Consider the following 19,666-nt stretch of genomic DNA (forward strand, 5'->3'; position numbering starts at 1 on the left):
ATTCACTGGCATGGTGACATTCCCCACAAGACACTTGAAAATCATCCACAGAACATCTGGCAGCAGTAACAAAGGCAAACAAGGTTTTTGGGTTGTGTATGGAAGGCTACAGAGTATAAACCACAGACGTTATTACTTTGGCATTCAGGAAGGCAGCTGGATGGTCTCTTTTGGAAGAATGTGTACAAATCTGGTCACTGCATTATAGGAAGCACAGAACAAAGATCCAAAAAACACAAGAAAACCAATCAAATGATTCATGTTTTAGAGAGCAGCTTTGTGAAAGACTGGTCAAGAAGGAACTCTGTGGGTCAGCAGAAGGAGTCTAAAAGAGGTGACTCTTAGGGAAGCTTATAGGATCCCAAGGGAATGGAAACATCTTGATGTCAAAAAGCCCTACATGATTGTATGTTCACAGTCCAAAAGGCTGTGGACTGGAGTTAAGAAGAAGACTAGCTGAACAGCAGCAATTTTGCAGTACTTCTATATACAGAAGAATGCAAAGTATGGAAGAAAGAGCCAGAGGTGGAAGTAGAGCCAAGTAGTAGTCAGGGAGGGGATCTCAAGGGCACTGGCAGTGGGATTGAGGTACACAGCATAAGTTCTTTTGCCACAAACATGTTAGTCTTCATTAAGCTCTCATCCAAATAATTAACCTTGTTTCAGATGACAGCCATAACTTAGAATCACAGAATCATTAAGGTTCAACCATTAACCAACACTGCCAAGTCCACCATTGAACCACATCTCTAAGCATCACACCTACATGTGTTTTTAACACTTCCAAGGATGGTGATTCCATCACTTCCCTGGGATGGGGGGTGGGGAATGGGGGATATTCCAATGCTTGACCACACTTTCAGTGAAGAAATTTTTCCTAATACCCAATCTAAACTTTCCCTGGTGCAACTGGAGGCCATTTTCTCTAACCTTGTTACTTGAGAGGACAGACTGACCCCAACCCTCTACAACCTCTTTTCAGGTAAATGTAGAGAGCAGTAAGATTTCCCCTGAGCCTCCTTTTCTCCAGACTAAACAATCCCAGCTCCCTCAGCCATTTCTCCCAAGACTTATGCTCAAGAGCCTTCACCAGCTCTGTTGCCCTTCTCTGGATGTGCTCCAGCCCCTCAGTGTCTTGCAGTGAGGGGCCCAAAACTGGACACAGGGTTTGAGGTGTGGCCTCACCATTGCTAAGTACAGGGAGAATATCACTGCCCTGGTCCTGCTGGCCACACTACTGCTGATACAGGCCAGGATGCCATTGGCCTTCTTGGCTACATGAGCTGCCATTCAGAAAGACCTAAAATGGTTGAAGAGATGGGCAGAGAGGAACCAACTGAAATTTAACAAAGGCAAGTGTAGTATCCTACTTGGGAAAGAACAATCCCATGCACCAGCACAGGCTGGGGGCTGACCTGCTGGAGAGCAAGCCTGTGGAGAAAGACAAGACCTGGCTGTCCTGATGGACAACAAGCTGCCCCTGAGCCAGCAGTGCTCTTGTGGCCAAGAAGGCCAATGGTTCTCTGGGGTGCACTAGGAAGAGCAGTGCCAGCAGGTCCAGGTGATTCTGTCCCTCTGCTCAGCTCTTTTTGATGGTGCCAAGCAATAGGACAAGAAGCAAAAGGCAGAAACAGATGCACAGGAATTTCCACATGGATATGAGGAAGAACTTCTTTACTGTGGGAGTGACCACGGACTAGGTTGTCTCCCACTGGAGATACTCAAGAACCATCTGGATGCAATCCTGTGCATACTCTAGGATGCTCTAGGATGCTTTAGGATGACTTTGCTTGAGCAGGAAGTGGGACCAAATGACCCACTCTGTTCAGTGACCCATTCTGTGATTCTGTGATTATCCACAGGCCTAGTACAGGAAGCAGGTTACATGGAAACAGAGAACATGGGCATATAAAAGCTCTTCTTCAAACAAACACTTTCTCATATGTGAACAGGACAGAATAGACCTCTTGCTCTTCAAGGATTTCTAAATCTAGCTTTGAATAATGCTGGGCAATAAATTTCTGATCTTTGCTAAGAAGTCTAAATATTGGTCTGAAGGAATTACACCAATTGGAAGCTTTATGCAATACTCAATTTCCATTTTTTATTTGCTTAAATTAAAATTCCTATTTATGCATCCTTACACCACTTGCTTATTATTTTTCTTTCATTTGTCAACCGACCATTATAATAACTCTTTCTTCATACTGTATCTTATTCAAGCTACTTAACAGATAACTACATTTATCTGAAGTTAAATCTGTTTACCTCACCCTCTACCTCTTTCCCTATTTAGCCCAGTTATATCTGTTCCTCTGCTTTGATCCCCTTTAGATTTTCACAGTGTGGTGTCCAGCAGTATACAAAGCATCCTTCATGCATTCAGAACAGAAAGGCTCTAGAAGGATAATCTGCCTGCTTTAATCAGTTAAGGTCCTTTTCATTAATGTTGGTTTTTAGTCTCCTCTTTTATCCCTGAAGGTGAAGGAGTTTGAGGTTGGTTTTTTTAGAAGGATGAGATTTCCAAAGAAAGTTGCACTTTTTTCTCAGTCCTTATCTGATTGATAGACAAGAGCAGCTTTAGAAGGTAACTGGGCCCTAAAAGAGCATTAGTTTTGAGGCATAAACAGAGCTGTCTTACTTGGCAGAAATAACATAGTTCAAAAACTTTTTCTTCTCTGTCTTCTTACCAAATCACAGCACCATCCTTACTCCTCTACCATAAAACAACAAAACAATATAGAATAAAAGCGGAAGTCTGCTCAGAAAGAATTTGGGAAAGGGTGGCAGAGATCCACTTCAAACCAGCACATTAAAGAATGAAGTTTGTTGTTAATAAAAGTGGAATTCATTGCAGTTTCAATCTTTGGGCACATAGTCCATTTAGACTAGAAACTGCCCATGAAGCTGAAGTGGAGAAGTGCAGAGAAGTTCCTGCTCTAAAGAAACCCTTTATTTCTAAATGCCTGGGGAAATGGCACCAAATTATTCACTGAAGTACACAGGCAGACTTTTTTAGGCTGTAACACATCTCAGCCTGTAGACACCCCAGGCGCCTGACCAACAAATCATACCAATTTTTCAGACTATAGTTGGGTACCTTTTCTACAGGAAGTGGGATCACCACAGACCTTAGGAGGTGTCTTCAGTTTGCTGTGATCACTGTTTTCCTATCCCCTACAGCAAGGTCAGTGAAGACCATGAAGAAAATTACATTTGCCCATGTACCACATTGTCTGCCAAGAGCTGCTTGGAATAAACAAGGGCAGTTTTGGTGCATGACCACGTTGCTCCTTCCTGTCTCCAGGCCACAGCTGAGTAAATAGAGTTCAATGTTGCATGATGAAGAAAGAAAGAAACGAAGGAAGGTACCAGTCAGAATGAGTGAAAACTGGAATCCACAACTGCTACTTTGGTTGCTGCCACAAATTACTGCATCTCAAGTTCCAGTAACAAATGAAGCAAATCATGGAGTGTTTAAATCTGACCCCACCGCACAGGGCAGTGAGATATATACACTCTACCGTGCCCTTGCAGTGGAACAAATTTGCTCATAACCATATGCTTAAGGATGGAGATTGCAGTCTCCATGTTAATCATGTTCATTTACAGCTGAACTAACACTTTACTCTTCTACTAAAAAGGAATTAATAACAAATTCCAAAGAAATTTTAAAACAACAGCTCACTAAGAAGGAGCTTAACAGGAAGTACTTCGACCATTCAGCATAATTTTTGCTCTACTAGACTTCAAATTCTTGCCTTGTACTGCTACTGAGACCATGCTACTAGCAAAATCCTAAACCTTTCCTACAGACTGGATTGTCCTCTGAGTAGTTTATTGTCTTTCAGTGCCTGAGGCAGACTGTTTCTCATGTTTCAGAGCTATAGTGGAGAAAGAACTTTGTCCATGTGGTACAGCCTCAGAAGGTACTGTTTTCTGGATAAAAATGGCTTACCTTGAAAAACATGGAGGCAGCTGCTTTATACTTTCCTGGCTTTTAAGGCATATATTAAAGCTGTTTCTGGTTTGTATGTGGCTAACAGATGGCACACAACCTGGAGTGATGCAAACTCCAGGAATACTAAATGATGTGTTAATGCCTCTGTCAGTGTTGTGTTGAAGTGTAGACACACCTGAATTATCTTAAAACCAGTTATCTTTCTTAGTGACAGCAGCCTAGACATAGAAGCTTGGAGCTCAGTGAAGGCTGTAAAATCTACCCCAGGAAGCCAATAAATATTTAGGACTTAGCCGGAATTGCAGTCATTGCTGCTGTATCTAGGCTGCTTTCAGCACAAGAAGTAGCTGTCTACAACACTGTCACAACATCGTGACAGCTATAAAAAGGCCCAAAGCAGTAGGAGAATATTTACTGCAGCTGGTGTATGAAATCTGCCCCAGAACGTCACATTATTAGCTTCCCAGAAACACAAGGATTGCCTTGATGAGTATACATTAAAGTTCCCCATTCCCATAATTTTTTACGTACAACCAGTATCCAAGCAGACTGGAGCCCTGGGCAATGTAGCTGTCCCCTTTGAATTATGGTAGGACACACAATTTCCAGGTTGTTTTTCTACCACAGTCATGAAGCCATTCAAGAGTCATAAAGGCATAGAGCTGTAAATCAGTCTCCTGCAAATATAACAGAGAACAGCCTAATTTTAATTTTTTTTAAGATTTAGAAGAGTCTTTGCTGGTCTTTAGCTTTTAGTGTTTCTGGTGTAAGTACCACATATATAGGATTCTCTCTATATCCATTAAGGATTGCAACCTTGTAGAAAACAACAAAAAAATCAAAAGCCCCCCAAAACAAAAGTCTGTGTCTTCTCATGCTGTCTACAGAAACTACAATTTTACAAAAAAATGAAAAAACATGAGCATTGATAATTCTGCAACTTCACAAGTATCATCTGGCTAGTAGGCTAAACCCTACACATGCCTTGTTCAAAGGATACCAATGGCCTAATTTCCTCCACACATCTAGTGCTAATAACATTCAGAAAGCCAATAATTCTAGGGAAATTAATCCATGGATAGGACTGAGCATGTTCATGGAAGACATGTACAGCAGAATTAATTTTGCTCTTGTGCTGTATACAGACAGTTTCTACAATCATTAAATCATAGTCTAAAGAGTGTAGGAAAATCAGAACAAAAATGAGGGAGACACACTTGTTACTTCTAAGCAATAGGAAAATGCTCTAAAAGCCAAAGATTGATGCCGGGTTAGATAAAAAAAACATTTTTTAAAGGAAGATTTTCTAGTGAATAGTTTAAAGTGGATAATGGTAAAATCTGTATCATGGATCAACATAAGAACCTGGAGTCTTGGGCATAAGTAGCTTTAAATACCGTGGCTTTGTACCAGGGTCTGGCTCAATCTCATTATATACTAGCGTATATTATTTCTGTATTTTATACATTTTATAAATTACTTGCAAGTATTTTCTCATTGTAACAACTGCATGCATTAACTCCGTCTTCCTAATGATGAAGCTCAACATGCACCTAAGCCAAGCTAAACTTTTACTCCTGCTGAAAGGGACAGGCTCACTTCTCTTTCTCCTTTCCCATCACTTGCTAGTGGCCACATGGTTCTGAACCACCTCTTATACCAGCTCTGACACTCAGCAGGCCTCTTGCTGAGAAAATTCAACTTTTTTCCTGGGCTGGTGAATTACACTGGCTCTCAGAAATACGTGATGAAAGCTCATGCAAAGCAAGCTGTGGAAGAGCACAGCCAGGTGCAGGGAAGAGGGAAGGAGGTGGATAAGGACAGCAGACTCACCCCTCCTCAGCAGAGAAAAACTGTTAGATAGGCTTAAGTCATTCCCTCCTTAAGATGTTTTAATCCTTACAGTCCAGGACGTATGCAAGGCAATATCTCAGGATTAGTGGTCTTCCTAATCAAAAGGTTCAGCTTAACCTGCTATACTTGCACCCTGCCTGCTGTGATGGTCTGTGAACACTCTGGTATCAGACATATTTAAGACACAACTTTTGGCATCCTTACTATGCAAGGAGGCAGATGAATTCAGGTTACTCACAAACCTACTCTTTCCACTAATACTGTTTAGGTCCTCCCAGACAGGATCCCAGGACATCCTCAGGGAAGGACCCCAGAAGCCTTTGTGTCTGACATGACATGAATGACAGCAAAAGTAGACAGGGTACCTGAAGAATGCACAGAATTACTACAGTTTGGCTCAGACAGAAAGGTACCTTCAGTAATTGGCTGTACCCTGGATTGCTCTCCCAGCCTGTGAGAATACGAGCAAAATCCTGCCAGACATAAAGGAAGGGTGCTGCTGCAAGTAAAGTCTTCACAAACAAGATGTTTTGCACTCTACAAAAGGAGCATGGCTGCAAACAGCAGACTTAGGTGACTCCTGCTGACAACAGGTAAAAAGAGCCAGTTTGTGATGTAAAAAAACAAGGAGTGAAAGAGATTTATTGAGATTTGCCTGGAACAACCTATGTCCGACTCAAGACGAAGATAGTGGAGAGCTAAGCAGACTGACCTAAAAAGGTTTGTTGGGGGAGTGCTGCAAGAGAGAGGATTAGCATTGTGATTGAGCAGAAAACTAGTTTTGAAGTACTTTGAAGAATGAAGTAATTTGTTCTGGAAGTAGCTAGGACAGTTCATATGAACTGAGAAGTGAGTCCATTATGGGCGAAGTAGCACCCTACTTTGAGCAAGCTAGAAGTTTTTAAAAGAGTTAAATCTTCTAGATGGTGTGATTGCTTTCCTCCACTTTTATCTTGAGCCCTTTTATCAATAAACCACTTGCCAGATTAACAAAAACAGAAAATGAATTTATACAGAACTGCTCCAATTCTATCCCCAGAATCCAGATTCCTTCTGTTTATACAAATGTTAATCATCCTCTAGTCTCTTTCAAATGCCCCATAATTACCCTTTAGCATGAAGTGTTTCATGTGGCAGCATTACTTCAGCTTTGAGTGAATGTTACTCAGGGCACCATGAGCTGTGCCAAAGGTACAGTCCAAGGCTATCATTTGGTGTGCTTATGTGGCTAACATGGCACTTCCACAAACTGAAAAATTCAAACTTTCATTAGGAACATAGAGAAAGATTTCAGCTCTCATGGTTGTAAAGAAAACATTCCAAGATTGGAAGAATTTAACTGAAGCAGCGTGATATTCCTGAATCCACAGAAAATCTGAAACATGACTGAAGTTTCATCTTTTCCCTTTAGGAACCTAAACACTATACCTAATGCAACACTAAAGACAATGTTAACTCTTTAATTTCTTGTTTTAAGTGTAGAATGGGACTTTGAATGTAGTTTGGGCTTAAAGAATTCCTAGTTCCTAAAGTGCAAGAACAACAGAAACAATAAGAAAGGAGAAGTAGCCACAACTTCTGGCAATATTTCCAGAAGCAGAAAAAGAAGATTGAAAATGACAAACAAAAGAATCTGGTTTAAATTTTCCAGTAACAGTTGACTACAGGAACCAGATGGTGACTTAAATGGACACTCAATTTTTTCTGTGCAACGTCCTTTAACATTTACAAAGATAAATTCATCCGTATTCCAAAGCACGCATAATCCTAAAGATATGCTCAGCTCATTGAGTATGAGCTCCAAGGACATTTAGCTTTCTCTAAAGGACATAGGCCTAGTTTTGTGGACTACAGTACGAGAATGTATGACCCATCATGTTCCAGAGGCATAGCAAACCCAGACCAAAACAACCCAAGACAGATAAATGGTTTTTAAGACAGATAAACTAGAAAACTAAAAATAAGGTACCATTTCAAAGTGAAAATAATTTATAACTGAAATAGCATATCATTTGACATTTTTTGTACTTGTTCACCATGAAATTACTTTTTCCTTTCATTATAATGTTACTAAAGACATAACTAGCAGATCTCCCCAGCTATAGGTATTAGCCTGCTTTTATCTTGTTCAACAGTTGACTTTTCTTCACTTTGAGAAGTTTTCAGTCACTCGTGTAGAAATCCAATGCCAGAGCTAATTGGTCTTGTAAACAATAAGGAGAAAACATTCCTGTTGAAGTTCTGGCCATCTGGGGGGCAGACTGCTCAACCACTTGAAACAGGACCCACAGCACTCTTAATAGTGAAATACAGGAATGCCAGCAACACTTCACTGAAGAGAACCATCATTTCCCCAAGCTCTCAAACAGCAGCAGTAATCTTTAAACAAGATGTGGATCAGCCTCTGCTCAAGAAAACAAGTTGTCATTAAGCTTAAGATCTTCAAAACAACTGAAGAATTCATGGCTACACATCACGAGATGGGCAGAGTAAATGGGCAGGTGGTATGCAGCTGTATTTCATTCAATGCAGGACCTTACATACAACCCCTCCTCCCTCGGATATGTACTAGGACTAGTGACAAAATGGCCAGTCTTCAATAAGTGTTTGGTATTTCCTTTCTGCTTTGGGAGCCCCAAGAAATACAGTTAGCTGGCAGACAGCTCATCTGTGTCATGCACACAGCATCAGGGAGCATAAGAAAGCTATGACATTCACCTAAAACAAAAAGGAGGTAGAGGATAAGGAGGATACACAGTGAACTGTGGAAATGCTGCAGATTGCTGTAGCAAAGTAAGATCAAAGATTTACTTGATTTCCAGTTTCTTTCTAGACAACTTTTCCAGGAAACATCACTGAAAGGTTCCAATGAACCTGTTCTGGTAGAATCAAGTATTTTCAAATACGTGTTCATATGGCACGAGGTGGCATGCAAAAGCATGAGATGCAACAGTCAACAATTTTTTCAGTACAATGAATAAAACAGGAATGTTTTGGACTTTCCTCTTTTAGTGACTTCTTTGGAAGAAGCATTCAAAGAACAGTGCAACTGCTACAAGCACCCAATGGAAGAGAGACAAATTATTTCAGCATAATTTATGTCATAATTTGGGATAGCCTTGTGTGTCTCTTCCTGACCCTGCTCCACACTAACTCCTAACTAATCCACTGCAAATTTTTGACTGCACCTTTGCCAACAGCTGTGATCAGAGTGGGCACTCTGATATTGCTTCTCTGAAACATCATGAGCCCAGTCGTGAAGGAGAAATTCAGGCATGTGAAGAATGGAGAATTCCACATGCCACCAAGAGTGACACCAGTATGCAATTACGCAAAGCAGTCAACTCACTGTGATTGAAACTCAAGAAATTGGTTGTGATCCACAAAGCATTGAAGGATCTAGAACATCCTTCTCTGTGCTCTTGGAACCATTTGACTACCTGACATAAACATGCATCTCCCAAGAACTGAAAGCCATCAGCAGGCCTGGCCATTCTTTGACTTCACTGCACAGTATATTTACTGGAGGTTTACACACAGGCTATGCAGTATAATCCCAAGCACCCAGACTGTGAGCTAGTTTTCTCCAATTTTCTTTCACAAATTATAATGCCTAAAAAAACTGAAAAGAAAGGGCATTGTTTTTAGGAGCCTCTGAGTCAACAGTTAAAGTCTCTATTCATAAAAATAAGTATGGTATCTGGACCTATGCTTGGGCAGTTGTGTTCAGCCATGTAAAATGCTCTTAAGCACACCAATATTGACTCTCTTTTAGGGTGTGAAAACTTTAAAAGAAAATGAACCTCAAACAAAGCAAATCCATAAGACAACTGACTGCAGAAAGGTAATCTGGTTAATGACAAGACTGAAGAAGTCATCATTAGTTATTTAAAGGAAATGCAGTGGAGCATGTAAGCTTCACAGAGAATGCTTTGAGCCCATTACAATATCAATGAGCTAGATTAATGATTGTAAATGACCACCACTACAGAACTGGTCTGAATACAGAACAGAATGAATGCACTAAGAGAAACCTGAAACAACAAGGCATCCAGCTGCCCCTTTTAAGGGTATGCTTTTGGCTAAGGTTTTGTAATGTCCCTTGATTTTAACTCTTACAACACTCTACTGAGCTATGTGTCAAAAAAATACTTTTTTTTAAAGATTGAAAAGAGAGAGAAAGAATGTTAATTTTCTCTGTATTTCACATGGAGAAATACATATTTAACAATATTTTAACATAGACATGAATTCCTAAAAAATTAAACAAAGCCTTTTTTTTGATGTTTCTTTAAGAAAGTTCTAGTTCCACTAGTACTGAAAGTTTTTTTTATGGTATCATGCGTCTTTGTCAAAGTTTAACTTAAATGCCACCTATTTAACAGCTAAATAAACTTCCATGGACCATCTACCATGAACCACAAGTTAAGAATATTTTGCTGGAAGAAAATTCAGGCAAATGTCCTAAATATTCAAGCATTATGCCCTAACACTGATGCTATGCATATATTATGGTAATCAAAGAAGTGTAAGAAACTAGACAAAAGAGCAAGTTGTTGCAGAAAGAGAAAAGGACACTTTCTTCTTGTTGTACAGTGCTTTCTAGAGGGGAATAAAAGGCCATCTACTGGAAGACAAGTGCAGAGAGGAATTCATACCGTAATCCTGGCTTGTTGAAACTGAAAACAGACTTCAGTTCTGTAATCTTTTTCAGCCTCATAACGAGGTCCAACTCTTCAAGATCTTCATAATGATCTTTATAGCAGGAGCAATGAAAAGGAGTATCACTTAACTGATTAGTTGTGAGATGATAACTTAGCATAGTGAGCAAATTACTTTTACTAGATATGATATGCAGGTGATTTCTTCTACAGGAAGCATGATCAGTTTTCTGTAAAATCCTGGATGGATTGCTGCTGTGATTCAGGCTACTGAGTAGACAACAAAAAAAAGAGAAACCAAACATCATCTCTAAAATGTATGTAGGACTGTCCTTAGCCAGAACAGAAGATGGCAGGAGTACTAAAGACCCACAGTTACTGCTGACTAATCCATTAATAGCAACAGCCAGTGAGATGGGTCATCTACAGTGAGTAACACTGTATTAACCTCTACCAGCAGCTGGGGCCTCAGCTATATTGCTCTAACTGTATTCTTTGTGGCTTCACTTAAGATTTTTTCATCTCCCATGCAACAATATCCTGACTGTTCAGCAAAAAAAACCATCACAGAAATGGAAGTATGGTAAACCCTCAGAGGAGGAGTGAGATGAAAGCTGCTCTTTAAGCATCTCCAGCCATTGAAGACTTAGAACACACATGTTCCTTTTATTTCCTGCAACATTTGCCCTTTTTTTCCCATTCGACGTTAAGACTTATGGAGCAAGTCTGAAAATCAGATGGTGCAAATTGTACAGCAATATAGCTGTAAGAAGTACTTAAATGTAATATATTTCAGCATGTGTTCTTGACTCAAAGGAAATGTGCTGCATCTTTCAAAGCAAAGCTTGAAAGCTGAGGTCCTATTTGCTCCCTGCAACTAGAAATAGTTCTTAATACTGCCCTGATGGGAAAAAAATTGCTTCCTGGTGTTTCGGGCAAAAGAACTCTATCTCAATTCACTGCATCAGATGTAGTTGTATTTTAGTAGTACTTTATGTGAAGTGGATGGTAAAAAAGGGGATGCTATACAAATGTATTAATTCATACTCCTCTCACTTTCATGCCATGCTTAAAGGTAGCATCCATCCTTTCAGTTGTCTTTCACATGAGTTATCTTCTGTCTGGATCTGTTTCAGGCTTCCCTGTGCCAAGTCCCCGCCTACATGGAGTACTAAGGGCTCCAAAACTAGTAGTGCTAGCTCTTAAGAGATTCAAGATTAAATGAAATTATTAACACATAGGAGATCCAAAAGGAAAGCAAAAAATATCCCATCTCTAAGAAATCCTGGAGACGTTCAGTAGACAAATGCAAGAGACAGTTCCTCAGTTATTAGAAAAATACAGAAAGTGACTCTTTGGACTGGAGAACATGGGTCCATGTGCCAAAACAAGATTTAACCGATCCTGGAACTGGAAACAGGAAGAATAGGGGCCTTAAGGATTCATGCTTGTGGGCAGCAAACAATGATGAAGTTCAAGGTTTCTAAATTATCTCCACTAAATGGGATATGTTTGAAAAATCACTTTGCATGACATGTTTATCAAGGGAAAAAACAAATCTTCTCACTATTTACTTTCGTGCTTTCCTTTTAGGAGGATGTTTTCTGGGGTTTGGTAAAGAACAAACAGATGAGTGCTACAAAGGGAAATAGACTGAGAGCCTTTATTTGTACATCTCATTTTCACTTGCAGCTTTGTATACACAGCTGTGACCAGAACAGACTTTTGCTGAATGAAGGACACACAGTTCTGCAGCCACTGCCACAGCAAAAGGAAGATGATCATTAGTTGGTTTGCAGTTAAGGTTTAAAATAACAAATCAGTGAATTATTTGGAAATTTAATTAGCTTTTCTTCTGATTTCCTTTTCTTTTTGAACTGCTGTCTGTATCACTCTAAAGTCTTGCCATGAATACAGTGTGGATTTGAAAGCTTTCAGAGCTAGACAGATTAGATTCTAATTTCAATGTTAACTATTCTAGATGTTAAAAGGAAGCACTGAAAATACTTTCTATTATATCTATTAGGAAACAAAAAGCAAACCATACAACTGCTAGAAGTGTCTTGTACAGCAGGAGTACGTGGTGATGCAGGAACGAATTGTTGCTGTAGTAATGTGCCTTCAGATGCAAAACAGGAATAGGGACAGAAGAGTTTTGTCTAGATAATATAAGCATAATGTATTCTTATTTTTTCAGTATTGTAGTATTTCTAAGTGTGAATACTACTGGTCACCAACACAAGACTAATGATAATGACATATCATTAAACAGATTTATCTGATTCAAAAATGTCTCAAAAAAAGCTATAAGGAAAAAATTAAGAAGTAAATTTAAGCAGGCAAAATAGTATCTAGAATGTTTAAGCAGGAAGATAAAAAGTATTTATGATTTTCTCAAAAAAGTGACAATGTTCACCTCAGTGATTGTCATATTTGTCACAGATTAAACACATAGCTGCACATATGATGTTTGGGATCCAGTCATATTTTCTCCCCTGCCTAGGAATACAGGAGAAGAACACAGTGGTCTAATTATTCATGTTTAGGCATTTTATAACAGGTTAAAAGTTGCTATGTAATATTATAAACAGAGAGCTGTAATTATTTTATGAACTTTGCTATCATGGCCTACAAGCACTAACGGGAATAGAAAACATGACATGAATGAACAATCTAAAAAGACCAAAATTGATACTGTCCCCAGAAATGTGGTACAGCAGTTACAAGACATGAGTACATTTGCGTGTTTCAGGTAGAAAAGCCACATCACTTTTCTATGCTGAGATTGAAAACAAGCAAACCAACCCCTAAAAACAAATTACTGGCACTCTCAGTTCCCCAAAAAGGTAGAGGTCCCTTGGACAAAGAAAATGGTTACCTGACAGGGAAAACCCAGTGATCTGTGATACAAACTGACATCAAGAAGTGAAATAAGAAAGCGGCTGGATAAATTCTACATAATTCAGGTGGAAGATGACAGAGTACCTTATAAACAAGCCTACACAACATTCACATTCAACATTTTCAGTAGGGAGACCTGGAGAACCTAGCACTGGTATCTCAGAGAGAATGTACATTTCAGTCACACCAACTAGAGGATTCTAGTTTAGGAAAAGGGATTGCAGAATCAGGAACACAGCAGACCATAAGAAAAATCATAATTACTTCACCCTGCATCAGGTCTGACACTGAAGAAGAATACCTGATATTACACAAGGGGAGGTCAGAGGTTCAGCCAGTCTGGTAATGGTTTATTTCCCACTGTACACGCAGCCATACTGGTGTGTTGCACACAGTAGAAGTCTTGCCATTTCTTAAGATGATGAATGCAGTGCTTTCTTGCTCTGAACTATAGCTAGAGCTGAAGTAGAACAATGAGGCAAAGAAATTTGTTTCCTCCTATTTACCTAAGACAGGCACAATCGTCTCTTCTACTCTTAAATTATGTCCCCCAGACTTTGGGTCAGGAGAGACTGCTGCCACAGAATGAAAAAGGAATCAAGAGTACATAATGTGTTAAGAGACCAGAGATACACTACTGGTGAGTACAGAACATCCACAGGACAGAATCATGCATTTAAGTCAGCTACCCAATACTAGCTAGATCGTTCCTTTATGGGTCTGGTGTCAACATGCTGAATTTTTTTTTTTTTTTCATTTATTTGGCTGGGTCGATTATTGCTGAAAGCCTAAATTATTGCTAACTGAATGGATGAGAAACAAATGAACCAAATTTTCAATGAAGAGATCTAAAAGCACAGAAAAGCAGACAGTCACTAGTGCTCTGAACAAAACCTCTGTTTATTAAACTGGTAAGTATTTAAATTTTTAAAATTTAAGGACATACTTGTTTCTGTTTCTAGGGTTTTCCTTGTCTGTTCCAAGACAGATCATCCTGTGAAATTGGAGCCCAACATTAGCTGTACAGAAGGAAGGTCTTTAAGTGATAGTACATGATACCACATTTAACGGTGTTCCTATGCCAATCTGCATAATGAGTGGGGGATGAAAAGCAATCGTTTTTCTTCATGTACAGCTCAGTGAGGACAGTTCCAAGCCTGCCACACAAAACTGCTTTAATAATGCAATCCAATGCCTTTGATTTGAGGAACACGCAAAAGAATAAACAACCTATTAATCTAAATTTTCTCGTTTGCCTGAAAGTACAAAGCAGCAATGAACAAACCTCTTGGCTACATTAAGTGCACTGAAATGCAAAACTGCTTCTTTTCTCACCCTACAGTTACTCAGGAAAAAGAAGGGTAGAGAAGAAAGGAACAAGAGAATAGGCAAGGGAAGCAGAAATGGTTTAATATAAACTGCTCAGTTAAAAAACAGGGCACAATAAATTCTGAAGGAGGGCTTTCAAGTATTGCCACACGAAGGCACTTTAATACAAGTGGATATGCTCAGAAGATGAGTGCAAGAGATAGCACTACTTAGTAAGGAGAAAGAATCCTCAGGCTAACCAGCTCTGAATTGAGCTGGTACTGTCAAGACTAAGGAACCACTGGTAATAGCCTGAATAATGTTTTCAGTGGTTTTGTTTGTTTTGGGAAGCTTCAACACAAAATACAGGTGAATACCTTGATTAATGTTAGTCTCCTGACTGTCTGCAGTGGTGTGTTTTGCTCTGTTATTCTAATGTACTTGCAGTCAGCAGAGGTGCTTTCATTATCCATCCACTAATTTTAACATCTGAAACAGAATTATTCTAGAAACACTCAGTCTGACTCAGTCTGAGTCTGCTGTGCTCAAGCACTACAAGTGTGGTTGGAGGATATGTTTAGGCATTTGGCTAAGCAGTTTTGGCAAACATTCTTGGTTCCCCTAGAGCCCTTTTCACAGTTTGAGAAAGGCAGAGATATATTAAAGTTGCTTGTCAAAGCAACTTCATTACATCTATGGTCTGAGTAAAACATGCATAGTTTTGTTCAAACTCTTTTCTGTATGTATAGCAAATTATAACGTACATCAGAGTCATGAAAAAGAATAAAGCTACTTCATTGGCTGTAGCACCAGCAGGCTTTTGGAACAAATAGAAAAAATATTCTGACAACTTTGGGATGAACAGAAGAACAATAAACTGAAAAAATGCCAGGACCTATACCATAGAGGATTTCATATCTGTCAGTTAAGCTTCCATAATACTTTTTATATGGAAAGTTCAGGAAAACACTAGAAATACCTGCAAACAGGATGTTTGCAGTAAAATGTTGTATGAGCCAATAAACAAGTCATCTTTGTGCTTTGGATCCCACTCTTCCACATGCAGTTACATCCAGAGAAGACAAATTCAACAAGCTGTTGATAGCTTATGCTACAATTGTAAACAAGAGATTTGAAGTTATATACAAACTGCTTTCTGAAGAAGTTTGATGGTGTTAAGGGCAGGTCTGGTTTACCAGGCCCTTTACAACACCATCAGACAAAGCTGTAATATAAAAATGGATTTTATATGGGGTCTTCTTCTGCAAAAGGAAGCCTTATTCTCACTTACATTTCATTCCCATCCTCTCCATTATTCCAGCACAGCTGCCTATACAACCTCATTACAAACAGCACAAGAACTAATGAAACTGATAAGAAATTTCTTTTCTACAGGTTATTTTCTATTTGGATCAGCTCTGTGCTGTCTTCACTACACAGCCAACTGCACTCCCACAAAGAAAAGGGAAGAAAATCAGGAGTGGCAAGGAAGGCAAGGACTACTCCTTCTCTCATCAGTGCCAACCTAACAGTCCTTATGTGGCCACCAGGCTTAGTTGTCTATCTTGAGCAGAAGCAGTTTCCTTGCAAGACACCTTGCAGCACAGCTGGCCACATGACTCCCAGGCAAACTCCTTTCTCCAGTGTCTGAAAGCAATGCATCACCTTCCTCATAATGCAATCCAAATTGTCCCTTCCTCCAAAGCACACAGGAGAGAGTGACAGACAATGATAGCACATGCAATTAGAAAATGTGCCTGAAATCTATAATATTCCTGTTTAAAAAAAGAAGTCAATGCCAGTGCAAAAGCAGGAAATTAATCTCCTGGAGAGTAAGCTTAACTATCTCCTGCATCACACAATTCTAAATCATTAAGGAAATAGCTTACGGTTATTAAAGCTAGAGCATTAAAGGGATAAATCATTCTCAATTTATCTGCTGAATAATCTCTTACAAGAGTAAAATCTTGAACTAAAGTTAGTGAATAAGTGTCAGGTGCCTCCAATTATATCCTCCAGTAGCCACCGTGCGAAGAAATTTAAGGTCATCTTAATTAAGGACAAATGAATCTTTAACCAGTCACTTACTTTAGCACTCAGTAGTGGTGTATGAGCCTCTATTTTGTAGCATCAGAGACTGCATTTTATTAAACAACACTGGAACATCCCTTGCTCTGGGCAAAAAAGTCATTAGTGCAGCTAGTTCCACCCCCTCTTATGCATTTATGTGTTTGACTTGGAAAGGTGCATCTCCTTCAAAAGTGCCATGTTTGCCTTAAGGTATTCCAGACAAGTCAATTTTCTTTCCTAGTAATGGGAGTACATACCCTTTTGAAGTTTTGGAGTTTGTTGGTTTGGGTGGATTTTTTTTCAAGAGTTACTCATGACTATCAGATGGTTGAAAGTGTGATAATTAATTCTGAAATTACCAGATTAGATTTCTCTGCAGAGAGTGGGTTATTAATAGCTAAAGAGTTCAAAATTCTGAAAATCCACCCACAGTTGAACTGACATGCCAACATTAGGCTTATTTTGCCTTTGCTGTCAGCTTCTATAATTTAGAAGACTAATTATTCAGCTTTATAAATGGCAAACATCATTACAGCAAACCACTCTAACTTGTGTAAACTGAAAAACCTGCTTTTGTATTTTCACAGTTTAAAAAAAAATCTATCCACTCAATAGAATAAAATAAGGATGAGCAGATATAAGTCCATTTATAGAAAATAACCCTTTTAGAAAACTTGTGGCATTGCCTCAGCACTGAATTTTTCACCTTATGTTACAAATTCCTGTATCTGAAACTGAAATTTTTTCCTGTTTACTCCTTCAGATGTTTTGGAAGTTATGCAAAGAATAGAACAAGGCTTTGTCCAAGCTGTTACTTAATTTTATGCACAAGTTATACAATGAATGAAGAAGAACCACCTGCTATGGAATTTCTTCAGTACATGGAATACATGGCAGTACATGGAGTAAGAAGGCTGTTGATATTCATCAATTATTTCAGTAATGTAAGAACTTGTTTATCTCAAAAAAGCTCAAAGAAAAACATGACACTAATACAACATTGTAAATGTCAAAAAATGCTAAAATCAGAAATGTGCAGAAAACTACCTCAAGTCTGTATAAATTATATCAATGTTTCCTCCATTATGGAAACACTATTTTGAAGCAACGTGCTATTATAGATTTTCTCCTAGTTTCTTCATAATATTTATCATTCTTGAATAATTCATAAAATTTTCATTGTCACAGTGCTGCCAAACATCTTTATTGACACATTTTTGCATTATAATTTATTTGGAGGAAACATCACACATTTCCTCAAGAGGGGAAGAGCAGTGGCAGGCACTGATCTCTCCTCTGTGCTGACCAGAGACAGGATCCATGAGAACGGCCTGAAGTTTTTGTCAGGGGAGGTTTAGATTGGATATTAGGAAAAGGTTCTTCACCCACAGGGTGGTTGGGCATTGGAACACGTTCCCAGGGAAGTGGTCACAGCATCAGCCTGACAGAGTTCAAGAGGTGTTTGGACACATGGTGTGACTCCTGGGGATTCTTTCATATATTCCTAATCAGTATAAAAACAAATAATATAATATTAAAAAAAAAAAAAACATCTGACAGCAGCAAATAACACTGAGAAGCCAAGAATTTGCAGAAAACTGGGAACAGAAACAAAATGAAGCTGGAAAAAAAATCAGGAGAAAAAAGACAAAGATAATGATATGCATATCAGGAGAAGACTGTAGTAATGATAGTCCTCTTGACATTTTGCTACATGGGGGAAAAATAAAGTAGTGTTCAGAAAAAGCATGTGCTGTATTTAATCTGATACATACTATCCTTCTTTTTCTGCAGAATCCAAAACATTTTCCATTTCAATGATAATTTGCAAGGATGTCAGTAGTGGAGTGGTACTTAACATATTAAAAAATTAAAAGCAGATGTTCTTAATTTCTGTGAGAATTTTGAAGAGGGTTGGCTGACAAGCTCTCAGCACTACTGAGAAGTGATTTTCAAAGCCTGGAACACCTGGGAAATTTTACAGGACTAGAAAAGAGCTGAAGTAACTTCAGCACTTAAAAATTCTAAGACTGGGGCTTACTCTGAGTGAAGTGCCTACCCAACAAGAGAAATGTACTGAAAAAAGCAAGGATGGGGTCAAAATAACACCTAAAGTACTGCCACCAGTTGAGATAACCCGGGCATCTGTACCATGCCCACGCTGATAGCACTCCCAAATAAAATATTCAAGCAGGAAATACTGCATTTTTTCATTAAATAATTGATAGCTACGAAACATGAAGAAAAGTTTTTTTGTGAACTAAGTCCTCTTTTCAAAGGGAAACACAAGCCTAGGTGAAAAAAGCATCAAAAAACAGAGTTTTCTGAGATATTACACTTCATACAAACAATGCTGTGATTAAAAATTTTGAATTACTCAAGACAACAACTAACTACATTAACTGTTACATCTCAAAATAAGGATGAGGAATCACTACTTAGGAGATGTACTTCTCTTGGGATCCCCAATAATACCTCCTCAGTTCTACATTTTATAGCAATTTTTCAACTAATGGCCTAGAAGAGAAAAATAATTGAGTATGACATTTGTGAGCCATATACAAACTGAGGAAACTAAAAATTCAACAGGAGGGAGTAGAAACATGAAAAAACCTAATGAGTATAGTCGCTCACGTGTAGTTTAGAGCCTCATACGTGAAACACTGTATCTAGAAGCAAAGAATGCAGAGGGCTCCACCCGTGTAAACGGTGTTTACAAAGACAGATGAAGAAGGTGGTCAGGAAAAATGCTCAGAAAAATGCAGTTAGGAGAATGATATGGTCCTGAGATGAGTAAACACAGCAATGTCAAGTAGAGAGGCTCAATTACCAGCTCTTGACCAATCTAAAATATCCACAATTTTGGAATGATGGTTGAATTGAAAAGGAGTCAGAGGTGATGCAGGAATGA

General features: G+C 38.9%; 1 protein-coding gene across 2 annotated transcripts in view; it reads right to left on the reverse strand.

Moving 5' to 3' along the window:
* CSTPP1 (centriolar satellite-associated tubulin polyglutamylase complex regulator 1) overlaps positions 1-19,666 on the reverse strand; it is a 78,623-nt gene that overhangs the window by 15,329 nt on the left and 43,628 nt on the right. The window lies entirely within an intron of this gene.

This window comes from Oenanthe melanoleuca, chromosome 5 (assembly GCF_029582105.1).
Source record: "Oenanthe melanoleuca isolate GR-GAL-2019-014 chromosome 5, OMel1.0, whole genome shotgun sequence".
In the NCBI taxonomy this organism is placed as follows: Eukaryota; Metazoa; Chordata; class Aves; order Passeriformes; family Muscicapidae; genus Oenanthe; species Oenanthe melanoleuca.